Below are 12656 nucleotides of genomic sequence, written 5' to 3' on the forward strand. Positions count from 1 at the left end.
TCAGGTGTTTATAGAGCACATCAGTGTGTGAACACAGAACTTCCGTCAAGTATCGAAACTCGAGCCTTTGAGGACTTTTCCCAGAAACTGTTTAGTGTTCGTAAGACATACCCACTCTTCGTGTGTGTTGAAGGCTTCACGGCTGTTCAGGCCAGGCCAGGCCAGTCTTCTTGGAAGAGGTGATTGGGGGCCGCATGGAGGAAATGACAACATTGTGTGATTTGACTCACTCTAGACACACAGACTTGGGGGCTTTGGGGAAAGCACTTCTGTGTTCTCCTCTTTCGTGGTCCCCCCATCAATTCTCTGGTCTCTGACATGCAGCCCTTGGAGGACTTCTCTATTTCCCCCGTAGTAACCAACTCTAAGGAGCTTATGAGAAGGAAAGATGAAAATGTGGAAATCTAGAGAAGAGAAACAGTTTAATGTTCCCCCTAGGGGGATTTGTTTGTGTGTGTACATGTTTGTGCGTGTGCACTGAGAGCTGGTTCTCAGTGTTACTGCGTGCTTTGGAAGCCTTGTCCTAGTTGGGCCCCATTAGTGGTGTCCTTTGGAGCAGATATTCATGAACTCTGTTAACAATTAAGGAGGTGAATCCCTGCTGGTACAGGCTGATGGCCACAGCTTCCCCTTGGGCTCCTATTACTTTGGATTGATTCTAAGGAGGCAGAGGAAACATGCAGAACATACTTGTTTGATTTGAAAGTTAAAAGCCTGTCTCTGCCTGTTTTCCTCCCCCTTCTTCCCGTCGCCCTTCCTAGGCACCCTAATGTGAAGAGTAAAACATAAGTCATACGGTACCAGAAGGCACTGACGCAGCTCTCGCCCTGGACGTAGTTTTTTGTGGATCTGTGTTTTATTAGGATTCATTAAGTAGTATGGAAAAGACTCATTGGTAGCCATGCATGACAGTCCCCCGTCCTCAGAGCCTGCCAACAATTGAAAATTTGAGAGAAGAAATAAAAGGGGGTGAGATTTATAGTTAGTGAGTTCCAGTTGGTTTTTTTTCCCCCCTCCTTGGAATGGTGCCCGTCTTATTAGGAGTTCTTTACTGAAACAAAATGCAGTGGTAGCTTGGAGAAATTATGGATGCTTTCCAGCAGCTTCCCTCCCCCTCAAAAAGAGCTTAGGAGTCTGTAAGCTTTCTCCCTTGGTTGCAGTTAGGAAGCCAGTTGACAGTATAATAGGCTTTTGGAAGTGGGTGCAATGGTTTGTGTGTTCTGTTTGATGTTGCAAATACCAAGCCCTCAGGGAGATCTGCAAAGAGGATGTTCTGTTCTTAAAGAAAGGAAAAGATTAACCTGAAACGTGAACTGAAAAACTCCTGAATTCTAAAGGACTTGGGTGCTACCAAGGAATGATCTCATTTACTTCTGTGGAAACATTTGGCAGGCTGCCTGCTGCAGACAAGTAGAGGGCTGGGCAAATATTTTTTAATGATTTTGATTAATGAAAAGCGATCACCAGTAAACTTGACAGGATTAGATCACAGATTAAGGGTGTGTGTGTGGGTGTGTGGGTATTTATGTGGTTAAGGCTTTCTCTTTAGACATGTGCATACTCATATACACACAGAAGTCTCATAAACCATGTGCACTTCTTGGAGCCTACCTAATAATGCTTTTCTTCATATTCAGAGATAATGCTCCATAATGCTCATTAAGAGAGTATGTAACACTTTTTGCTTTGGAGATATTTTTAGGAGTGTTAATGAGTGAGCATTAATCTGTTTCTGTCATTCATGAATGTGTGCATTCACTAAACACACGAATATGTGTAAATCCTTGAACATTTATTGAGTACCTACTGTATGCCAGCTACTATGCTAGGTACTAGAGATACAGTGGTGGGGAAAAAAAGGCATACAGTCTCTGTTCTACTGTACTTTATAAGATGCTGGAGAGACAAATTAAAATAAATAATCATGTAACTCTATACCCACAATTTTTATAATAGCTTCGTATTCCATAAAAATTTATTAAGTACCTCCATCTGCTCTAAATTCTGTGATAGGCTCTTAAAAAAAAAGCATCTTACCTAATTCCTGTTGAAGTCAGTGGTTTGCAATTTACAAGGAATAAACTGGCTCTGTTTGCTTTTAGAATTCAGCAAAGCCACCTGATCCACATAGCTCTAGATATTAATTTAGCACATAGTTCTAAGGATATGGTTAAGATAGCAGTCTAGCAGAACATTCTGTTACACACGTATATAAGCCCTGGTGTATTTACCAAAGGTATTGTTATATCCTCCCCTTTGCTGTGTCTCCACGACTCTGGATTCAAGAGCTCATGCCGCTTCTCCCTAGCTGTGTGAACTGGGAAAACTGGTCAACCTCTCTGAGCAAAGTTTCACATCTGTAAAATGGGACTGGTTGTACTCATGGGGTTTGTGAAGATTGAATGAAATCACATATGTGAAAATACTGTGCTCATGTGAGTTTGTATTCTTTTCACTTATTACTTATTACTTATTACTTATTACTTATTACTTATTACTTCAGATCTTCTGGAGAGAATAACACTTCTTGAAGCCAGCCATCTTCCATTCTCTTAAACCCAAGAAAATCAGAAGGAAGAATAGTTCTGAGTTCAAGTAGAAACTGGAAATCATCCTATCTTTCCTCTAGCAGAGTGTTCCAGAAGGAGTAGAATATAACCCTGAAATTGGGGGCAAAATTAAGTTTTTCTAAAAGCAGAATAACTGGTATCAATACATATACACCATCCTTGGAACGTAATCTGTCGCAGTGTCGACACTAAGTGTTGCTGTCTTACGCCCTCTTTGTTGCTTCTATCTTGGGTATTGGTTCTCCCCAGAGAGGGATGAAATTGAAAAGCATCATTATGAATGCATTCTCAGTGGCTGGGTTCTGACACCTTGGCCAAAAGGTTTATGCTCTGCAGCCCTGAATAAAGTGCTGTAATTAAAATGAGAAACAGAAATATGAAGCCACGCAAGAGCAGTCATTATTTAAACGAAGAACCTTCATGTGAGATTATACTGGCTGATACTAATCTGCGAAGTTGTATTTTCTGGGGGAAAAATCAATATGAATGAAACGAGAACTCAGTGTGCATCCTGCAGGGCTTGTTGTATCTCCATGAACTGTGATGTGAGCTCCTGGCCTTTTGAATCATTTTGTTTAAAGGCCTTACATAGATCATTCTGTCCTTGGTGGTGGGAGACCTTTCCCCAAGATTCTATCCCTAGATAGACTAAATTGGAAAAGCACATGCCTTTTGATCTTTACTTTGCGTATTTGTGTGTGTATGCATGCATATGTGTAAGATATAAAGGTCATCACAGAGCAGACTGGGCCACTTAACACCTTCCCTGATTCCACGTTGTCAGAGATGGAATTTGAGAGTGTACTTCACTCCCCTCACTCTGTCATTGATTTCTAAGGCTGAGCATATCCGTGCAATTAATGTGTTACATCTTATAGTCAGCTTGAATACTTACTCCTTTCTGTATTTCACATTGCCAGCCCCATTCCTGGTTGATAACAGGCACTTGAAAATGAGTGGAAGATTTGAATGAGATTTGCCTTTGCTCCTTGTCCTTCCTACTAGACCTGAATGGCTTGCTGGAAACCAGGAGCGAAATTTAATGTTGATCCAGGGTCAAGCTCTCCTCTGCTCATTTGAGGCTCGGCTTCCCTCACCATACGTGCTGCATTCAGCACATCATCAGGCTGCCCTCTTCTAGGATAAAATGCAGTATTCTAGAAAGCACCACACTCCAGTGGGCAGAACTGTTGGTAAGTCTGTACAGAACAGATCAGGTTGCAGCTCCCTTAAAGTATCTGCTAATGGAAACTCTGGCTAAAGCAGCATCTTAAATAATATGTAGAATCAGCATGCTGTCTCCAGAACATGTTGCAGCCTTTATTAGCAGGGCGTCAGCTAAGGTAAGCTCCCATTAAAGAAAAAATTGTAATGATTAGCAGGGGCCCCGTATAATATAAGGTATTCTTTGGAGTTTATAAATATGGCCTCATAAAAAGCCTGAATATAAGGGAACTGTGACTTTAAGTCATTAGAAGCCCAGTGGTTTGATAAAATAACAGGAAACAGACAATTTATTATGAGCAGTCTCAGTAGCTCTGGATTATCTATAAAACTTTTACGGCCTTCCCCAAGTGGCAAGAAGCCATAAAACTTGCCTGAATGAGGGACTTGTTAATTTACTTGTTAAAGCAAATTAAAAATTTATAAGTGCTTTTAGGTAAATGAGATCTTCTCTCATTGCTGCCCTTGCGGGGCCCTGGAGTCCTAAGAGGGGAGAGTGGCTAAGCTCAGACACCACTGCAGAACAATAAAAGCTATTAAATTGTTCCAGTTTATTACAACAGAGCCGTGCAGCTGTTGCCATGGCTAGCTGTGGGGTACCAGTGGTTGACAGCCTGGAGTTTCACTAGGTTTTCTGTCTCACTCAAAGGAAAAACAACAAGCAGAGGGATGATTTTTACTCTTGCATTCTCCAGTAGTTGGTGTTACAGACCATGTGTTTTATTTTTCCTTGGCCTCATGAACCCAGAGGTTTTAAACCACTTTTTCCTATTCCCAAAAGTGTTTCCCTGTCATTCCATAGGTTGCTGGTTCTCACACATTTGGACTCCTCATCATGCCTTTTAGCAACTTAATCCATGGACAAAAGGCCCAGACCCTAGAGTTTTTCTGTAGCCTCATCAGCATTTCTTTAAACACACACACACACACACACACAAACACAAAAAACAAACGAACAAAAAAAACCCCTCTTTCCTTTCTTTGTCCAGCCTGGAAATTAGGAGAAGGACTTAAGTGACAAATGAAACCCCGTACATGTTCTCGTATATTGGATTCCATAAAATGTGTAGAATCAGTATTTTTTGTGGAATCCGTAGTGTAAAGGTAAAGGCAGATTGTCTTGTACTCTGCTTTGGATAGGAAATCACCTGAGGTTATAATTCTTGGATCTAAACATCCCCCTTCTCTTTTTTTCTGTTTGCCACTTGTCGAATTTCTTCCCAAGGTAACGGTGGAGTCACAGGCAGGTTCTCAAGAGCGATTTTTTTGGCTTGAGGCCCTGTAACTCAGCGGCTTCTGTCCTTGCCTCTTTGGGACTTGCCTTCTACTGAGGGTTCTTCTCCCTGCCCGCTGACAGCGAGGATTCTGGGGAGCAGGAAGTAGCTTATTCTTCCATACACATCAGAAGCTTTGATTCAGGAAGACCTCTTGCATTTGTAGGCAGAAAAATACCTTATATCTCAATTACAGACCATATTTAATATTAAATAAAAAGGATGGATATTTCACAAGTATATTTAAATTTCAAAGATCTCTTTAGAAAAGTCAGGTTCTGCAAACACTTTCTTCTGGTAATATTTTCCCATCTCTGCACTGGAAAGGTACATTTTATTAGCTTAGAGAACAGAAATGATAAAAAGGCATAATTGGTACAAGTGTTTGTTCTGCAGAATTCACCCTTCAGTTACTTACGTATCTGTGACTTGGCTCTATTCACATCTCTGATTTGGATCCCATCTGAAACTATGCTTGAGAAGCATGTTATAGGCAAGTAAAGCGTCACAGAAAATTGGGGGTAAGAGGGAAAGCAATAAAAACAGCAAATAAATACATACCGGAAACAGTAGTTCACCGTGGTAGAAGGCATCAGCTTCCCAACAAGGAGTTGCCTTAAGGTGAAAATTTGCTTCAGTAGTGACTCTTCTCCTGCTCACCGTCTTGATTATTTTAGGAATATCACTGTGTAGCCCACTGTGTGCTTATTATACCTCTTACTGAACTTCACAAGCCTCTTATTGTTTTGACTGTTAATGACTTTTGCATTTGGAGTCCTCATCTTCATTTAGAGTCTCAGCAAAAATGTTCAGTTATAGCCATCCTTGCACAATTTATCTCTGTGCTTTAGGGTATTTTTGGATTTGGTCTTACATCCTTATGGATGGAACTTTAAGAGTGGAGCTTAAATAGCTCTCTTCTTATGGGAGTACCCCATAGACCTGACCACAAAGTCTGCGGAAGTAGAGAGCTAGGATGGCTGAACAAAAAATCTTTTGTTCCAGAAGGCCAAACTGAATTGCCTGTACAGAAAAGGTTGATAAATTTAAAAATTTTTGAATAGAAAACAACACTGGTCCAAAGGTCAACTGCTGAGGAACTACTACTATAGTTTATGAGAAGATCCAGAGAGAGCTTTGTTGCAATAGGTCAGTAATGTGGTGTGGTCTCCAAAACTGCGATAATGAAGTCCTGATAAACATTTCATAGTGAAATAGCACTGCTTCAAAAATGTTTGTTTCTAACAGAGTTCACGCTAGAAATTTAGTGTATATACTCACTCGTTAGCAATATTGATATATGTTGTATAATGATTGCTTAATTGCTAATTTTCCTATGCTAATTGATGTTTTTCTATAAAACTAAATTCTTTAGCTCTTTACATTTATTGAATGCCATCTGGCTTATGAATTTTCATAAGAACTGCCAAAAAAAAGGTGCAGACCCCTCCCCCATCTTTCTCCTAAAAAGGTGCTGAATATGTATCCATAATGACTTTTTAATGTGCCTTTAGGGATTTCTTTTCTTTCTTTCTTTTTTTTTTCTGTAGGAATAAAACATCATTACACTAAAAATGCTTTCTCTCTCCCAACTTGAATTTCCTTCTCATTTCACCACTAGTCGTTGCTGTGGCGATATACCCTCTTACTTTTTAAAAAAATATTCTCCATGTTATTGTTCTGGGTAATTGTTGGGCAAATACTATGTTTAAAATATGTTTATCCTGATGGCTAGGAACAATCCACATTTATTTTGTATTTTTTAAAATAGCTTTACATATTTCTTTACCTGTAACACTTGGATTTAAAGACATCATTAAGCTGTATTTCATTGTACAATAGCAAAGAAGTATGAAGTTGGGTGCCCCATATACAATCTTTCTGCTTTGCAGCGCTTAATATTTTTGGCGCTTTCTTTATATAACTGGCTATCAGCTCCCTGGCATCTCTCCATAGATAGTTTGGTATTAGTAGTTTCTTTGTTTGCTTAGAGAACATATGTATGTGTGTATGCACATGTATATGTATGTAAAAATTGTACATTGTCTTAGTCTGTTTAGACTATTACGGCAAAATACCACAGCCCAGCCGGGGGGGTGGCGGGGGGCGTGCGCTATAAACAACATAAATTTATTTCTCACAGTTCTAAAGGCTGAGAAGTCAAAGATCAAGGTTCTAGCAGATTCTGTGTTTGTTCAGGGCCTACTTCGTGATTCATAGATGGCCTTCTTTTCTTCTCACATGGAGGAAGGGGTGAGGGAACCCTCTGGAGTTCTTTATAAGGGCACTAATCTCACTTATGAAAGTTCTACCCCCATGACCTAATCACTAATGCTATCACATTTGGGATTAGGCTTCAACACATGAATCCGAGAAGGATGCAAATGTACAGTCTGTAGCATACATGTGGTATAAACACTAAAATTTAGCAGAGCTTATTTGATAAGCTTTCCTGCTTTTTTTCCCTTTCATTATCTTGTACTAAATACCTAGAGCTAAAACTAACAGTTAAGTTATAAACCAGTCATCAGTTACTTGGCACCTATACATTTTGAATGAGAGGTAGAAATAACTTTAGTAGATGAGAGGGTTTTTTTAACCTCATCATTAAATTGATCCACATTTCTTCAGATGGCTAAAATAAATGGAATTGTATCCTCATTTGCTTGTCTGGGTCTAATATGAGCAAACAACAACAAAAAACCTATGTTAAAGAGTGTTTTTAATTAATAGTAGTTTTGAGAAAAATGTAAGATACTTTTATAGAATTTAGTTGTTAGGTTCATACATTTAATATGTGCAGATTCAGCTGCATTAGATTATGTATTAGTTAATCAAGATTGAGAGCCATACTTGTAAAAATAACTAATATGTGATGGCATTTACTTAGTTTTTCCTATTACAAGGATATCAGAATAATTATAGCTAATTTCCTAATTGCCTCCCCTAAAATATTTGGTCATTAAATCACAAAATGTTAGAATTGTTATTGCCTAGAGGAGCAGACACGCTGCAATTGATGCTAACGTGTCTGCATTGCCCGTGAATGATAATGATACTCTGGAGGGTGGCATGGTATCGTGAATAGTACAGACCCTGGGAGAAAAGGTCTGGCTGCGCGTCCTAGGTCCACCTCTCCTTATCCATTTAACCCGGAGTTAACATGGACCTCCACTTATTTTGCCTTAAAATGGCAATAATCACCACTGTGAAAGGAACCTGTGGCTTAGTGCAGCCAATTAGGTTTGACCTAATAGGTAGACACCGCCTCAAGGGCAGGCAACAGAGTGTTCAGCCAGGGGCCAGGTACAGTGTTTTCTAGCTCAGCTCACAACCGCTCTCTGCCTGTCTTTGGTTGGGTCACTCATCTCTGAATTTTAGTTTCTTTGTCTGTAAAGGGGATATGTTATTTAAAAAATATCTTTTTAAATGTTTATCTATTTTTGAGAGAGAGACAGAGCGTGAGCCAGGGGAGGAGCAGACAGAGGAAGACACAGAATCCAAAACAGGTTCCAGGCTCTGAGCTGTCAGCACAGAGCCCAGTGCGGGGCTCGAACCCACGAGCCCTGAGATCATGACCTGAGCCGAAGTCGGATGCTTAACTGACTTAGCCACCCAGGCGTCCCAAGGGGATATGTTATAATTTATTGTGCTTACCTCAGAAGATTTATGTGAGGATTAAATTAGGTGAATTATGTACAATTATTGGAAAGTTGTATAACAGCAAATTGGTACAGCATTACTGTCATCATAAAAATGTAAACAGCTTAATGGTAACTGGTTCTCCTGTCTCAGCCTGCCAGATCTGAGAATGTGGTACATCCATTTGTCCTTCACTGTTCTTGTGAGTGTTGCCTTTACATGTTGCTAGAGTGTAGAAGATAGCAGTCGAGGATAGTGTTGGCACTTTGAGTCAAAAGTTAACTGCATTATTAAACACTGACAACATCTTTTTTAGTCACAGCTCAATGAGAGTTCCTGTTGTACATAAAGGGGGCTAATGTAGCATGAGTTTGGGGAGGAAAACACCTAATTAGAAAATTGGATCTGTTCTTAAATTGCAAATGTGTGTACATCAAAGCGATCATAAGAATAAATTTAAGTCTGATAGTGTACATGGTTTCAGTACACATTGGCGAAATATCCTGCTGATTGCTGATTGAAAACAGTTGTTAATTCTCTACTTCACTAAATTCAGAGTGGAAAAACTTTCCTTAATAAAGAACAGATTGAGGAGATCCAAGACCTTACTGTGTGGGAATTAATGGCAGATGCATATACTGGTAGTTAAAATGTTTCATTAGATGTTAATGTCTTGCTGTGTTTTTAATTGTTCAGGAATTAGCCTCCAGAATATTAAAACCATCTGTTTGTTATCATGATGAAACAGAATGCTTAAATAGTTATTAATTTGTGTTTCTTGTCTTATTTTTTTTCAGGGATAATCTGTAAAACTTTGATCGGTTTGGAGTTTAGGGAATTTGGAATGTGGAAGTGAAAAATAATTTTAAAACACACCAGTGTCCTAAATAGCTGTAGTTTGGGGTTTTTTTCTCCCCTACCTACTGTGCATATTTTATATGTAATCCATCCGCCCATCCTTTTTCTTTCTTTCTTTCTTTCTTTCTTTCTTTCTTTCTTTCTTTCTTTCTTTCTTTCTTTCTTTCTTTCTTTTCTTTCTTCCTTCCTTCCTTCCTTCCTTCCTTCCTTTCCTTTCCTTTCCTTTCCTTTCCTTTCCTTTCCTTTTTCTTTTCTTCTCTTTTCTTTTCGAACATGAATTGACTCACATTTTCATGAGATTGGGATCATCATAGAGCTGATTTAGTAGTTGATTTAAACTACATGGCCACTCTTAACATGCTGATTAGTTTACTTTCAAGATCAAAATAGAATTTATAAGTTTGGAGGGATGAAGGGAAGCTAAATTTTTAGATTCTGTGGACATGTTCCTCTTGCCTTGTTCCAGCAGCTGTTCATAACTACCATGGGCCGTGGCTCTTACAGAGTCAGGTGGCCTTGGTTCTGTTTTCAGCCCTTTGTGACTTTGCTCAGAGTACTTAGTCTTTCTCAGCTTTGGATTTCTCCATCTGTAAATTGGGAAGTACAATTTAATTTTTAGAGTTTTTGTTATTCTTAGAAATAGTGTAAAGATTGCGTATTCTACATAATGGGCATATTAATTGCTTTCTTTCTTGGTTACATGGAGCTCATGAGATATTTTGGGTCCTACTGAGAAATATGTTAGCTATAACTATAAGAGCAATGAGCAAACCCTTTATTTACTAGCCTTTGCTCTTGTGTCGATAGCTGAACATTGGTGGCCTTAAGTTCTTTTAAATACTTTGTTTTATTAAGATTACTTATTTACTTTGAGAGAGAAAGAGAGAGAGAAGGGGAGGGGCAAAGAGAGAGGGAGATAGAGAACCCCAGAAACTGGCAGTGCGGAGCCCCATGCGGGGCTCAAATCCACGAACTGTGAGACCGTGACTTGAGCCGAAATCAAGAGAAGTTTAACCAACTGAGCCACCCAGGCCCCCTGGAGGCCTTCAGTTCTTATCCTCAAAGTGAAAATCTCAGCTAGCATCATCTTTTCTCTACTTCACGGTGAGATTTGTAGATCTACAGTGGAGAGAACTAGTCCACCTTTGCATGGGATTCTAATGTATGTCTCCAAATCTCCTAGTGTTCATCTTCTCATCTTCCAATTTGGTTAGGAAAAACTGTCAAGTTTTTTCTTCATTAATTGATGCAAGTGAGCTAAAGTCATGCCAAGAGTCAGAAACTGTTAGGTCTTTGAATCTTTTTAACATTTTGGAGAAATCTTATGTGTTTAGATCAAGAATTTCTGATAGTTGGGAAATTCATGGTTCTCAGTGTATGTTCTTTCTCTCTGTTCTCCTTCCTTCACCAACCCCCTCATTCACAATTGGATTATTCCATTCCCTATGTCTATCTTGCCCAGATTAAAAATGGGAGAGACTTCATAACTTAAAATTTTTTGGAACCAAGTGAAAGTTACTTACTATAGGGAAGTAAGGTTTGTCGTGACCCTAGGTCCCTACCTCAGGCTTCTCAGAGGCCAAGCAAACCATGGGAATAAGTGATGTAGGTCAGGGCAGGGTGTGGGGACTTCGCTGGCACAGTGCTGCAGTGACCTTCTGTATCTATAGAGTTAATTCAGGTGGTATCCTTGTTTCCAGGAGCACATCTCTTTACCAAGTGGAGTGTGCTGGCACTGGAGGTCATACAAACATTCCATCTCTCTAGAAAGTACCTTTTCATTTAAAAATTTACTCAGGAGAATGTAATTGGTTCTGTTACAATTAGGTTTCTTTTATAAATATTGTTATTTATAAATCAGTGTTTGATAGTACACATGTTAAATATTTCTGCCTTTTTGTGGGATGTTTTTGCAAGAAACCTTTGCTGGGTTGATTTTAAAAGAATAAGTAGTTTTTTAGGACAGAAGACCATGGGGGAGGGGAGGGGGGGAAAAGTTAGGGAGGTAGGCAAACCAAAAGAGACTCTTAAAGACAGAATTAAACTGAGGGTTGATGGGGGGGTAGGAGGGAGGGGAGGGGGGGTGATGGGCACTGAGGAGGGCACCTGTTGGGATGAGCACTGGGTGTTGTCTGGAAACCAATTTGACAATAAATTTCATATTTAAAAAAAAACAGGCACTGTTAGAGGGTAAAATAGAAAAGATTTTTAAATGCTTCATATTATCCAAATTACTTAAAGTGGCAATCTCATCAACAAGGGTGTATAATACTGAGAGAGCTATTAACTTCTTTTGGTAGTGGTTTTTGACCTTTTGCTGAACAAGTACTTTTAAGAGTCTCAAATGCCAGGATGAAGATTTATTAAACTAACTATAATTATGTGCTACTTTTCATTTTATAAGCTTATACCTGACTGTCTAAAATATCTTAAATTACATATGATCACTTTTTCAAGAACAAAGTCTTCAGTAACACATTTTGGAGAATAAGGATTTTTTTTTAATGTTTTTATTCTTTTTTTTTTTTTTTTTTTTTTGAGAGAGACAGAGTGCAAGCAGGGGAGGGGCAGAGAGAGAGAGGGAGACACAGAATCCGAAGCAGGCTCCAGGCTCTGAGCTGTCAGCACAGAGCCCATTGCAGGGCCCTAACTCACAAACCGCAAGATATGACCTGGGCTGAAGTCAGTCGCTTAACCGACTGAGCCACCCACGTACCCCGAATAAGGATTTTTTAAAGGCTGGTTTTGTATATCACAAAAGCCCCCAAGTTTGCTAAATGTGCAGGCTACTTTTCGTCTTCTCACTCTGTTTTTGAGCTCTTCTCTTTGGCTAATCCTCGAAGACAGGCTTTCTATGACCTAGTCACACTCTTTGTTAATAGCTCCAAGAGCCATTCTGTGGGAGATTTTGAAGGCTGACCTAACATGTTATAGATCTGAAAAGATTATACATAGTTATTAAACAAATATTTATTGAGCATCTAATAAATGACAGGTATTGTATTAGAGTGTACCTATTAACAGTGACCAAAACAGATAAAAATCCTCTGATAATGTAGCTTAGTATCTGGTTGCCATGTGGTCGAGG

General features: G+C 39.3%; 1 protein-coding gene across 1 annotated transcript in view; it reads left to right on the top strand.

Moving 5' to 3' along the window:
- AUTS2 (activator of transcription and developmental regulator AUTS2) overlaps positions 1-12656 on the top strand; it is a 1117204-nt gene that overhangs the window by 473323 nt on the left and 631225 nt on the right.

This window comes from Prionailurus bengalensis, chromosome E3 (assembly GCF_016509475.1).
Source record: "Prionailurus bengalensis isolate Pbe53 chromosome E3, Fcat_Pben_1.1_paternal_pri, whole genome shotgun sequence".
Classification (NCBI taxonomy): domain Eukaryota; kingdom Metazoa; phylum Chordata; class Mammalia; order Carnivora; family Felidae; genus Prionailurus; species Prionailurus bengalensis.